The sequence below is a fragment of the Pteropus medius genome, unplaced genomic scaffold (assembly GCF_902729225.1).
Source record: "Pteropus medius unplaced genomic scaffold, Ma_sr-lr_union100, whole genome shotgun sequence".
Taxonomy (NCBI): Eukaryota; Metazoa; Chordata; class Mammalia; order Chiroptera; family Pteropodidae; genus Pteropus; species Pteropus medius.
This window is the reverse complement of record NW_024342473.1, coordinates 19,772,085-19,786,769: the sequence shown is the minus strand read 5'-3', so window position 1 is coordinate 19,786,769 and position 14,685 is coordinate 19,772,085. Positions and strand designations below refer to the sequence as shown.

At 34.2% G+C, this 14,685-nt stretch overlaps 1 long non-coding RNA gene across 1 annotated transcript in view; it reads right to left on the bottom strand.

Moving 5' to 3' along the window:
• Positions 1-4,376: 4,376 nt before the first annotated feature.
• LOC120604604 (uncharacterized) overlaps positions 4,377-14,685 on the bottom strand; it is a 45,153-nt gene continuing 34,844 nt past the window's right edge. The window contains exon 7 of the long non-coding RNA XR_005653385.1: positions 4,377-4,452. This is a non-coding gene — a long non-coding RNA (uncharacterized LOC120604604). The remainder of the gene's footprint in view (positions 4,453-14,685) is intronic.

Genomic DNA, 14,685 nt, shown 5'->3' with positions numbered 1-14,685 from the left:
AATATTATTATTTATTAGTTTTATCACTGTTATTTATATTTTCAAAGAGCAAATTTTTATTAATTTTTTCTATTGTTTTTCTATTTCCAAGTCCATTGATTTCTGCTCTTACCATCATTAGTTCCTTCTTTGCTTGCGTTAGGTTTAATTTGCTCTTCTTTTTATACTTTAAGGTGGAAGCTTAAATCTTTAAGACCATTCTTTTCAAATATAAATGTATAAATTTCCTCCTAAGCCCTGCTTTAGCTGTCTCCAACAGATGGATATGCTGTACTTTCTCATTCAATTCAAATATTCTAAGATTGCTTCTTTGACCCATGACTTATTTAGAACTGTATGTTAATCTGTAAATATTTCAGATTTTCCAGGTATCTTTTTGTTATGGATTTCTAGTTTAATTCCAATACAGAGAACATACTCTGTATGACTTCAAATCTTTTAAATTGGTTGAGGTTTGTTTTATATTGTGCAGAATATGATCTATTCTGGTTTGTGTGCACTTAAAAAATTATGTGTTTTCTGGTGTTCTTGGGTAAGATGTTCAATAAATACATCAATAAGGTCAATTTGATTGACAATGCTGTTCAGGTATTCTATATCTTTACACTACTTCTATTTGTGCTTTATTAGTTACTGAGAGGAGTGTTGAGGTCATCAAGTATAACTGCGGATTTTCTTATTTTTCTTTTTAGTTCTTTTTTTGCTTTGTGTGTTTTAAAGTTATACAGTTAGGTGTGTACACCCTTAAGATTATTATGTCCTGATGACATTTTGACATTTGCATTTTGAAATGACTTCTTTATCCCTGGTAACGTTCTTTGTTCTGAAGTGTATTTGATATTAACGTTGCCATTCCAGCTTTTTTAAAACTGGTGCTTACATGCTACATTTCTCTCCATGCTTACTTAGAATCTACCTATGTCTTTGTTTAAAACAGCCTTTCTGTAAATAGCATATGGTTGAGTGTTACTTTCTTATTCAGTCTGTCAATCTGTCTTTTAATTGGTATGTTTATGACATTTACATATTACCGATATGAATGAATTAAAATCTAGTTTTGCTAATTTTAAAATATTTGTTGCATCTGTTTTCTGTTCATTTTTTCTGTCTTTTAATAACTTTTTGTGATTCCATTTTATTTTCACTATCAGCTTATTATTTACATCTCATTATTTTTAGTGATTGCCCTAAGACTGAATATACATGTATATTTAAATATTCAAATACTGTAATTCTGCCTCATTTGTCCTGTATAAACCTTACAACAGTACATTTCCAATTCCTCTATCCCATATTTTGTGCTATCATCATTTTCCTTTAACATATATAAATCCACAATACATATGTTTCCACATATGTAAGGCTATTTGATATTGCCTCAAAGCTCTCAAATGCTTTTTTATTTCTCCAATTTTTTTCTCTTTGCATTTTTGTTTGGGTCATTTTTATTGCTATATCTTCAAATTTACTGACTCTTTCCTTAGCCGTGTTGTCTCTGCTGAGTCTGCAAAGGCATTCATCATTTTCATTACTGTTTTGATTTTTAATCTAACATTTTCATTTAACTCTTTCTTATAGTTTCCATCTTCTCAGCTAAAATTACCCATCTTGTCATGTATTGTCTACCTTTTCCATTAGAGGCTTTAATATGTTAATCATAGTATTTAAATTTTTCCATCTGAGACTTTCAGCATCTGGGTCATATATGTTTTATTCTGTTGATTGCTTAATTTTTATACATTTTATAATGTTTTTTTCTTGCTTTTCTTGGGGGGGGGTCTCAGTTTTTTGAATAAATGCCAGACATCGTAAGAGAGAATAAATCATATTTATGCCTGGAAATAAACACACTTATTCTTCTGCTATAACAATAATGTAGAAGGTTGAATCAATATAGTCAGGAGTTGAGCCGTATTTGAACTTTGTTGTTGCTATAGTTACCTTCATTGCTCCACTATCTTTAAATTTCCCTAGTCTTTTCTTATGTTTATGTTGGGGGCTGGTTATTCAGAAGGCTTCTCTCACTGCTGCTGATCCATATTGTTTTACCTGTGTTCTTGCACTTCAGAAAGTGTCTCCATCCACACTTTGGCTCCTGCACCTAGCAGTAGATACTTGTTTTCTGTTGTTCATGCTTTCTTTGGCCCTGGTTCAGTCTCAGGGTAAGGTCATCTAGTTCTCTGGTGTGTGGGGGGAGGAGTCTCATAAATTAGAATTTTTTTCCTTAGTGGTAAGTATTCACTGTTTTCTAATTGCCTTTAAAGAAAGTTCCAAAACCCTAGCCTGGCCTATAAAGGCTTATATGTCTACCTCTTCAAGTGTCTTCCTCACACTATAAGCACAGTGGACTTCTTTGAACCCCTTCCTGCCAGAGGGCCTTTGTATGTGTGAGTCTCACTCTTAATTTTCACGCTATGGGTGACAGAACAGAAAAATGGGAGTTCTGGATTTTTATGACCAAAGAACTACCACACCAGCCCTAGTCTGCCTAATTTCTGACTTTATGCTACATGAAAGAAAAAGAAACTCAATTTATCTAAGTCTCTGTGTCTTTTCACCCAGGATTCTATTACTGTTAGCCAAATGCAATTCCTCACTGATAACAACCACTATCTCTTTTTAATCTCATGGATACAAGTGATTAAGAAAAACACTTCTTAAAGCATTGATTGCCTCTTTAAATCAATATTTTATTTTAAAGATTATTAGTAGGTAGAGTGGAAAACCTCTGATTTCCTTTCTCACATTTTCCTTTTTTTTTTTTTTTTTTTTAATCTTCCAGAAGCTATTGGCCAGTTTTTCTCTTGCCTTAATCCATGTGCTCTGTCTTGATCACAACATTTGATTCTTGATTTTGTTTTTCAAAATATCCATGCAATATGTTTGTCTAATAATTTGATAAATTCCAGAGTCATGTCATTTACAAGTTGGTTAAGCATGCCTTTTATGTTTTCAAATACTTCACAAATAAAAATGCAGACTAAGGTCGGTGAACACAGAGCCCTGACATACACCACTAGAATCTCTCTCCCACTGCAAATAGATGAGCATCCTCTGAGTATGATCATTCAACTACTTACCAATGCACCAATTTTACTAATATACTACCAAATTTCTATACCTTTTCTGTAAGAATTTAAGGGGAGAATCTTCCAGAGAGACTTCATTAAAGTCTAGGTACATTATGATTTCTTCATTTCCCTTATCAGCCTAATATGATCCACTTCATTGCTTAGCAACCAAATGACAATTTTTTCGATTGAATAGATTTGGGTCAACATTATTTACCTAAAATGCTCATGGATCGATAAATACAAATATCTTTAAAACATTAACAGGGTATAAATCTGGTCATTAAATGTTTAGTTACTTGATAAAGGTAAGTTCTATCATGTACAATGAACTTCTAAATAACACAAATACATTTTTATAAGGATATATTTGTAACTTAAAGATTAGTTCATTAATCAAATACACAAAGTATTTGATTCATCAATACATAGATTGTCCATTTAGTCAGGCAGTTAAATATATCAATACCACTTCTTAAAATATTCAGTATTTCAGAACACCACACACAGTAAGCAATAGTTTAAATGCATTACTAATCGTCTAAATTTACCAAAATGTAGCTAGCACAGAGCCCTGAACATAGTTAGTATAGCTTAATAAATATACATTGAAGGATTCAGAACATATTTAGAATGCAATAATTTGAGTATCAAGATGATTGGAAGGAAAATTCAGATGGGGAATCTACTGTGTAGAAAGGGGGAAAAGCTTTGCATTTCATCATAAATAAACTAAGGTGAAATCATGTAGGTCAAGGGAACTTATAAGACAAGAAAGACAAAAGAATTTTTAAAAAGCCAAACCGTGGAATCGATGTCATATTTTAAACCACAAGAGTAAAAGGAGCTGAAAAACCAATAGGATTCTGACCTAGCAGAGATCAAATTCTCAAAGTGTACTTATACTGTACTCTGGGTTGCCCTGGCAAAGAATCCCTACCATAAGCTAATGGTATCATAATAAGAACAATGTATACTAATGAAGAAAACAGTGATTAATGGTACAGCCGTATGCGATCAAGTTAAAATATACAACATTCATGGTGAAGGAAATTCTGGTAAGGAGTGTGAGAAAGGTATACATGTGGCAAAGACTGAGACCATGAGGAAAAGAATACAGAGCATGAATAAATGCTTAACTCTTGAGCCTTGAAAGAGTTCTTGTGAGCTACAAACCTTTTGCTCCTCTCTCTGTCCTTGGGTGGTTGACCCAGGTTGATTATATCTACTGCTCTACTCATTGGCAATACTGTCTGAGAGAAACAGAGAGAAGGCACAGCTCGCCCTCTTGGTCTTCAGGATAAAACAACCTGGGATGAAGCAAAGCAGGAAGTGCTGCAGACATCTTGACATAACCATCTTCTCCAAAGAGTCAGGCTCCCTGTAGTGAGGGTAGGAGATGGGGACAAGTTCAGGGTAAAACAGTTGCTATAGAGTGGAATTGTTCATTCCTAATAGTGAAATGTGATGCAACATTGCAAAGTATGCTAGCAAATACGTATGTTTTTTCATTATTTTTTGCTTTCCTAACTGTGGACATTTGATTCTAAAGGGGATTTTAGTTATAGCTCTTTGTTTCCATGGGTATTGCAGATTCTACAATAATTTATGTAATTTAATAGGTGGTTTATCAAAAAACTTTTGGCCTAAATGTTCATCTAAATCAAAGACAAATTTAATCAATTGCGACAATTAGCTGATTTTACCTGAAAAAATAGCCTAAAAAATTTTAAATTAATAGACTACTTTTTAGACCAGTTTTAGGTTTATAGAAAAATTAATAGAACACAGAGAGTTCCCATATGTCTCCTCTACCTTCCACACTCAATTTCCATTATCTTTAGCATCATACAGGAATGTTGTACATTTGTTACAATTGATGAATCGATATTGATACATTATTAACTAAAGTTCATAGCTGACATTAAGGTTAACTGTTTTGTACAGGTTTATGGGTTTTGACAAATGCATAATGTCCTATATCCACCATTACAGTATCATGCAGAATAGTTTCACCGCTCCAAAAATTCCTGTGGTCCACCTATTCATCTCTCCCTCCTTCCCCCCAAACCCTTGGAAACCACTAATCTTTCTACCATCTCACCCATTTTTTCTTTTCCAGAATGTCACATATTAGAGTCATATAGTATGTAGCCTTTTCAGACTGACTTCTTTCACTTAACAATACGAATCCTCCATGTCTTTTCGTAGCTTGAAAGCTCATTTATTTTTATCACTGAATAATACTTCATCGTACGAAATATTTTAAAAATTATAAAAAATTATTATATTTAAAGATGACTTATCCTGACAAATTATTACTACCATAAATGGTATTTCATTGTTAAGGAAGGATTTATGCCCTCCCAGCATTAAGGAGAAATCTTCTGGTTCATTTCCCCTTGGAAGATAGCTTGTCACCTACAGATCTAGACTAAAGGTCTAGAGGACTGGAGGGAAAAAGATTTTCCTAATAATAAATGATGGATTATACTGATTAATGTTTCCCCATAGTTAAACATAACAGGATTGAATAGATCAGAGTTGCTAATCTGAAATAAGAAAAGTTAATAGGTATACACTTATAAATTCTAACTATACAGTAGAAATTATTTACAAAATTGGATTGCTTTATAAAATGAAGCAATTAGAACAAAACAATTTTTCTTTTCCTTAGAAAAACGCCCAAATCTAATCTAATTTGCTGCAGCTGGACACCACCTGCAGATGACTGTTTAAGTACTCTGAACATTACACACTTATCTTTTAAATATTGATAATGCCATTTTTCATTTTCTCGACATGAAATCCCACAGGGAATAATTATGCTAATAAACCTTAATGATTCTTGCAAATAAATGATCAAACTAAATTGCTACTGTTGATTTATATTAATGGATGCCTTTAGGATGAGATTTGCCAGTACGGTGCTGCCTCTTGAATCTTAATTCATCTTATTTAGCTGAAGAGTGTACATAGTTTGCTAAATAGATGAAGTGTTTAAAATATAATGTGTTTGTGCAGTTTTTGCACTTCATAATGTTCAAGCATTACCATCTTGCCTTGTGGCAAATCTGCATTTAATGATTTCATTGTATATAACTTCCTTTCTTACTTTTTCTCTGTTCCATGCAGTTAGGAAGTGACTACTTTCTGGTTGATTCTGAATAGGCCGCCTTCCATATGCTGAATCTGATTGTTTCATTAAGACAAGAAGATCTGTTTCTGGATATTTTAGCCACAATAATCTGAGAATCGCATTGACTGGGTGATGATGTGATCGGTTGCTAAATAATTGTTTAGCGGGGAAAGGGGCACAATTAAATGGCTTATTTGTTGCCCCACTGAAACCTAGGTTAGTGGGCCTCTTCCGTCCCTGCTCTTTCACTTTTGCCTTCACCAAATCTACAGGAAATAGAATTCACAAAGTCAGCAATTCCTTAAAATAAAACTGAAAAATAACTACAGAAATGTTGTCTATGTATTTCCAGGGTTGGGAACATTACACAGAAAAGATGTTTATTTATTGCGGATACGAATTAAAATTTTAGCTGGCTAATTTTGTAAAAAAAAAACAAAACAAAAAACAAAAAACAAAAAAAAACCAACTTTTATTTAAAACACTACATAATTGAAAAAAATGACCTTCATCCAAAAACTGCTTCAATTTCCATTTTTGCACATTAAAAGTCACATTCTAAGCATAGGAGGAAAACAGAGTGGAGACAGAACAGGTATAGGCACAGAACTGAATAAAAAGTGATGTCAATTAGTAGTTAAAAAGGATTGAAATACATATGTATATACACATACATACATGCGTATATATAGGTATGTGTATGTACATATATCATTTATACCAGGGTAGGGAACTTGTGATGTCAAATAACTCTTGCTAAGGGATTTGTCATGTGGGACACAGAAACTAATTTGGTTAGTGGTAAAGCAAAGATGACCAAATTTAATTCATTGTGAAGAGTAGAGGAGTTCCCTTCTAAATTATAAAGCACTTATGATTTTAAAAAGTATGTGTATTCATGTTAATATATATGTAAACTACATGTAGGAAGATGTTTTTTAATTTAACTTTAGAAAAAGTACCTAATTTGATCAGTTGTGGTACATTTATGGCGATTTTTTTTCTAATAAAAAATTAATGAGACCAAAAGTTTAAACCACTATTTTATTTGCTGTAGAATTTTCTAATTTAGCAAAAACTAAATGGCAATCCAAACATGTAATAGTAAGGAAATTATTAAGTAATTATGCACATCAACTATGTACCTAGAGAAAATGTAGATGTCTCTGGAAGGCCAAAGGTGCAGGCCAGGGGAAATGATTTGTGGGGAGCCTGAGTAGCCTCAGAGGAAAAGAGACTGAGTGGGCATTGAGTATCTGAGCAGTAACTCTAAGGTCTTAGGGAGAAAGAGGGACACGATAACCCTCCAGGAGGAATGGCAGATGAAGAAGGCAGAGCCAAAGAGCTCAAGTTGTCTGTGTGCACTTGGAGACAGGCAGAGGAGCACTGGTATCTTATACCAAGCTCTGCTCACTCCATTGGCAGAAGAGAAGGGGTGGGGGGAGGTAAGGGAGAAAGAGAGGCTGTATCAATTTATAAAGCTAACAGACAAGAATGGCCCAGAAATTCTATAACAACCTTACCTTGAGGTAATGGATAATAACCATGTATAAGAAAATGCAAATATTTGGTTTTAATATATTAGAAAGCATTATCCTGCTACCTCATCATTTACTGAGCATCTACTACATGCCAGTCACTTCACATATAATTGTCATAATCATCAGAACAACCCAGTTCATTTTATGAAGAGAACAAGATTAAAAAAAAGTAACTTTCCAAGTTCATAAAAAGGGCCAGTAGTGGGATAGTTTTGTACCAAGTCTGTCTTCACAGCTTATGCTCTTTTCATGAGTTCAGCATTTTTCAATCTGTAAATCACAAATTGTATTTAAGTAAAAATAGCCCTGAAAATATTACAGTGCATCAAATCTAGTAAGCTAGGTATAGTTTTGTGAAAATTTTAATGATAAGTGATAAGAAGGAATAAAGAATGTATGTATATATTGGATCATGATGTAAAATGAGTTTCTTACTATGGATCAAAGTCAAAAAAGTTTCAAAACAACTGAATTAGATCACATTGCTTCTCTGTCTCAGTCTTAGAGAGATTCTCAACTTCTTGATTATAGCAAATTTGTCATTTTATGAAGTATTCTCCACAATGTCTAGGGCATCACTCCATGCAAAATTATTTTTTCAAATAATTGCTGAATCAGACATGTTTAAAGTATTTTCTACAAACTATACCAATCCCTCCAATGATTATGGCATTGTATAAGAAAGAGATCCCTTCTTTCTTAGGCAAATCCAACTTTCATTTTGTTAAAATATTATAATGGATGTATTCTTTCCTAGGCAAACCCAACTTTCATTTTGTTAAAATATTATAATGGATGACTATAATAAAATTTATCATGTTAACAATATAGCATAGATTGTGTAATAATTTATTTATATGCAATGTAATATACTAATCGTATATACATTATATACAGTACTGGTTGATTTGTGTCCAGATAAGGAATAACAATCATGTTTTTTCAGAGGCAGAGATTTTTCCCATTTTGAAAATACAAGGAATGCTAATGGAAACTGATCCAGGCATAAAGGCTGTGTCTGGAGAGAAAGGAAACAAAGGTTTTAATCCTAATTTTAGAAGCAGTCATTGCCAAGGAATCCAATTTTAGGTAAGCAGATATATTTCTGGGAAATTCAGGTGACAGATCCTTCTTACCACCCATCTCCCTGGACAGTTAGTAAGCTTACTGAATTTGCTTGGTCTTCCACTTGGTCCTTCTGGCCACATATCAACACGGGGTTCAACACAGTGAAAACCTTTGTCATATGTCTCATTATACAAGATACTGCTGGAAATATGAAAGAATAACCAGAACTATAAGATGACTATAGTCTATAAAGAAACATGTCATAAAAGTAGCAAAAAAAAAGAAAAAAAAGTGAAAGAGTGAATAGATTCAGAAGCGAGAGAGCATATATTTTTGCTTCCTATGATTTTTAATGCTTCATTGGATCTCTAGTTATTTGTAGACTAATATATCCATAGCAATAGTTATCCACTGTATACTTCTCCATCATATAATTCTACTCCCTAGGGTTTTCTTTTCTTGTCCTAGTAGACATAACTAATAGCCAAATAATAACCCACAAAGCCTATTCAGCCCCTTAGTTCTTCAGAATCTATTACAGTACCTGGCACCTGGTGACCCGAATTGAGCTAATGTACTTTAATGAATCTATTATACTATCTATGGTAGGATACAAAAATATTATTCATCAGTAAAGAAGAAAAAACTCTGCCAATTAAATTGGTACATCATCTATTTTAAGACCCATCATCTTAAAATTTATGAAACATCGATTTTTTTCCCCTGGAAGTAAATTTTACTACAATAGTACATATTTCCTAAGGCCATGCGATCATGAAGAAGCACAATTAGGAACTACAATAATGGCAACTATAACCACCAAACTGAAACTATTACTATCAATCTCTCATCAGCAAAGTAGGACAGTAATTCTTTCTCAAGTCATTTTTTTATTCCTCATTAGCATCAACCAGAGTAATTGCTGTACTTTGCATCAGCTAGGGTCTTCTGAGATTCAGATGCCAAGACAGAATTGGCCAGTCAAGAGGTTTATCTGGGAAAAGACCTGTAAAGGATAAAGGGGGAGGGGCAAGTAGAAGTAGGCAGGGAGAGCTTTCAGAACTGATGCAGTTCTGATACCTTTAAAATGAGAGAGGAAAAGAGAAAGCAGGAGCTTTGAAAAGCAGCAAAACTGAGACAGTCTATGCCAAGCCAAGCAAAGACTTCTTACTAGAGATCAGAGCCCAAAAGTCCTGGCTCTAAAACCCATCATGTTTAGGCATTAGCTGGGAGCAGCTTTGTGAGAATGTGGCCTCCGCATGATCCAAATGTGTAGCAACTGGAGGTTCTCTGACAACCAATTTTGTGCAGCAGGTTCCCTTAAAAGTTAGGAGATTTGAGCAGAGCACCTCCACGGCTGCCACACTGACACATAGCTTGCCACCACACTTCCCATATTTACAATGTCCATCTCATTATTGTTATCATTATTGCCTGATATCTTCCTAAAAATACTCCATGTGCCAGCTTTTTTCTGCTTGCATCTTGGAATCAGGCACAAAGAACCCTTAAGAGATGGCTTGGCCTGCAAGTTACCACCAGGATTAGGTGTAACTCACACTGTCAAACTCTGGGACCTGTTTGTCCACAAGTCCGCAGAGGTCTGCTCCTGTTTCCAGAATTCTGTTGAGTGAGAGGATTAGAACAGTGCCCCTCCCACTCCCCCTCTGCTGCATAAACATTATGAAACAGGCCTCACATTTTAAAAAATGAGGCTTGGAAACCCTTGCAAGGAGACATTCATGAGATGAATTTCTAGGTGTTCTGTGAAAGGGTATAACACAAGAAAAACCTGGGTTCAAACAATATTTCATGCTCAGATGCAAAGAAACTCATAAAGGCTTTAAGGAAGCAATACTCAACCTATTCACAGGCTGCAGTGGCAAGGACAGACAGTATTTTTGACCTTGAACATGTCATTTAACCTCCCTGACATTTGTTTCCTTGCCTATAAAATGCAGAGGGTGGGCTAGATAATCCTTGAGGCCTCGCCTAGCACTAACATTCTATGAAATAAAAGTCAACTTAAAGATTAATTGGGTTTCTGAGCCTCAAGCAATTAATTACACTGTTGCTGCCCTTTAATAGACCCATCACAAAAGAAAATTAGATTCAACTGACAGATTTTAGTCTTCAACAACTCACGTTATTTTTAAATCCATTGTCATTTTTAAGATTTGCAAATTAATGCTTTCACAAAGGGTTCAATAGCTTTCTGGGCAAGGATTTTGACCTGATAGACATAATACTAAAGGCATTCTTTCCATTTAAAAAATTAGTCATTGTGATGGCTCCCTTCCACCCAGTATTCAGAACCTCAGCAGGTACTCTACGGAGTTTTATAAAATGACAGTAGTTTTATGAAATTCTTTACCAATTTCTGAAGTGCTCAGACACCTGAGGCCACGGACTTTAGCTGTCTCCACATCTACTTCATCTAATTCAATTGTTTTTTGCATTCTTCTTTGGCTTCTGCATTTCCTTACCTCGCCTTTACCTTGGGTCAACATTGAATTTTTAGCAGAAATGATAATAGTTCCTATGTAGTTTAGATTTTAAAAATTAATCCCACATTTATGGAACTTTGATTTCCGATATCTTGTTTTTACTTTTGTGTCATGTCCACATGCACTGGTAATATTTACGACATACAGAAAGGTATGGAGAATAACATGGACAACCAGTTTCCACACTCAACATAAGAAACACTGTGAAAGCTGATTTTGTGCACTGGTTTACATCTTCCTGTCTCATTTCTTTCTCCTATAGATAACATTATCCTGTAGTGTTTATCATTCCCATGCACGTCTTTATGCTTTTAATATCATGAGTCAACCTCCAAAAAATATGTGATATTATTTTGCATGCTTTAATGATAAAACTGAGCTATACTTCTGCAAACTGCTTTTAATTCCACATTATGTTTATGAGATCATTCCATATTACATATATATCTGTTTTGTTTTCCCCAAGTGCTATGGTTTATATTTTTACTTTCTCTGAAATGCCTTTTAATGTACAGAAATTAAAAATCCAATGTAGTTAAATTTATCAATTATTTCCTTTATTTCTTATGTGGTTTTTTTTTTTTTTGCCTTATTTAAACAATCCTTTAACAATGTGAGCGATAAAGCTTTTCATGATCCATCTATATTTCACATGGGGTTTACATGTTTTTTGAATGCTGGAGGTAGGTGTACAATTTCATTATTCTTTTGTCCATATGTGTAACTATTGTCCCACACCACTATCTTTCCCTATTGATATGTAATGCACAATTTCAGTTTTAATTACTACACATCTATAATAACACTTGCTACCTAGTACAGCAAGGCTTTACCTGTTTACTGTTCTTTAAAAATTTTTTGGTTATTTTTTTGCTCTTTATTCTTCTACATAAATTTAGATTTCCCTTGCCAGTTTCCGTGAAAAGAAAAAAAAATGTTGAAAATTTGACTGGAATTCCATTGAATCTATGGGTCAATTTGGAGAAAAATCAATGCCTTTATGATAGTATGTCTTCCTATCTCTGTAGAGGGGTATATCTCTATAATGTCTGTTTTTAAATGTCATTTAATTAAGTTTTGTAATTTTTCTATAAAGATCTCATGCGTCTTTTTGTTAGGTTTATTCTTAGTTACTTTCAGTTCTTCATTATCATAAATAATATCTCTATCATTTAAGGTACAAGTAGGAAATAGCACCTTCATTTAGGTCATTTATAAAGATGTTGGCAGGGTTTAAGGAAAGAGCCAGGAATCAAACAGTACCTGGGGGCCCGTAATTTGGGGGAACTATCACTACTCTTAAACCTAAGAGCAACCAGTAGAGGCACCTTTCCAGAACCCAAAGACACAAAAAGCTACGTGGAGAAAAAACCTTTGACAGAAACTGTGATCTTCAGTCAAGGCACACAGCCAGCCAGGAACAACCCCACAGGGAGAGAAATGAGGTAATATAATCCCCATCCTCTTTTCTCCCTCCATCTTCTGCTGGTACTACGACTGACTGAAACTAACAAAAAGCCAGAGGACAAGGGGGCCTGTCATTCAGAGTCAGTAAGGCACTGCCAGTGTAGACAAGGGTGGAGAGCAAGTCTGGAGGGGCAAAGAGAGGTCCAGCACTGTCTCTTTTACAAAATTAATTTTCTGTTTATTGTTGTGATATAGAAGTACAAATAATTTCTGTAGATTTAGTTTATATCTACTAGTCTCATTGAATTTTTTAAAATTCTAATCATTTATCCATAGATTCTCTTGAGTTTTCTATGTTCATAAACATTTTTTTCTTTTCTTTCCTCTACTTAATACTATTAAAAATTTTTCCTTCACTTATTGAACTGGCTAGAACCTACAATAAAATTATAAAATTATAAATAGAATAGGGGCATCACTGACTTATGTTGGACATCTCACCTCTAAGTATGATGTTTGCTGTAGATTTTGTTTTTGCTTTTATCATTGCAAAAGTGGTATATGTATATTATAGAAATAATATATCGATGACTGAATAAGACCAGAACACTACGTTTTTATCACCCAGAAATTACAATTATTAACACTGGAAGCCCAGGCAACAAAAGAACAAAATAGATAAATTGGACTACATCAAAATAAACTTTTGAGCATCAAAGAACACAATCAACAGAGTGAAAAAGCAATCTATGGGATGGGAGAAAACATTTGCAAATCATTTATCTGATAAGGGGTTAATATCCAGAATATATAGAGAACTCTTAAAATTCAACAACAACAATAAATTTTAAAAATGGGCAAAGGATTTGAATACACATTCCTTCAAAGAGGTACAAATGGCCAACAAGAACATGAAAAGCTACTTAGCATCGCTAATCATAAATCATTAGGGAAATGCGACTCAAAACCATGAGATATGACGTCACACCTCATAGGAGAACTACTATTTAAAAAAAAAACAAAAAAAAAAACCCAGAACCAGAAAACAATTGTTGGCAAAAGGTGTGGAGAAATCAGTATCCTTGTACACTGTTGGCAGGAATGTAAAATGGTGCAGCCACTGTGGAAAAGTTTGGTGCTTTCTTAAGAAATTAAAAATAGAATTGCCATATGATCCAGCAATTCCATGTCTGGGCATATACCCACAATAACTGAAAGAAGGGTCTTGGAGAGATCTGTATACCTAAGTTCATAGCAGCATTAGCTACAATAGCTAGAAGGTGGAAGCAACCCATGCCATTGGCGGATGAATGGATAAACAAAATGTGGTATGTATGTATAATAGAATATCATTCAGCCTTAAAAAGAAAGAAGATTCTGACATATGCTACAACATGGATAAACCTTGAGGATATTATCCTAAATGAAATAAGCCAGTCACAAAAGGATAAATACTGTATGATTCCACTTGTATGATACCTAGAATCATCAAATTCATAAAGACAAAGTAGAATGGTGGTTGCCAGGGGCTAGGGTAAGGGAAGGGCATGGGAGGTTATTGTTTAATGCACACAGACTTTCGGTTTTGCAAGATGAAAAGAGTTCTGGAAATGGATGGAGATGACGGTTGCACAAAAATGTGAACATACTGATGCCAATTAATTGTACACTTAAAAAAGTTGAAATGGTAAATTTCATATTATGTTTAACTCATTTTTTAAAAATATGCAGACAAATGAACCCCACTTGCCAGATAGTCTGGTTCAGGAGAGGTCAGTTGTGGAGCCCTGACATTTCTCTCACAGCCTTCAGAGTAAAAGCCAAAATAGAGATCCCTTTAAGTAAAAGGAAGTAGGCTGGAAGAAGCAACAGAATAAAATGTAAATAAAATACCTAACTAAAACTTGATTATTTTCAACTTCTACTGGATGCTCATCTTCCCTGATGCCTTC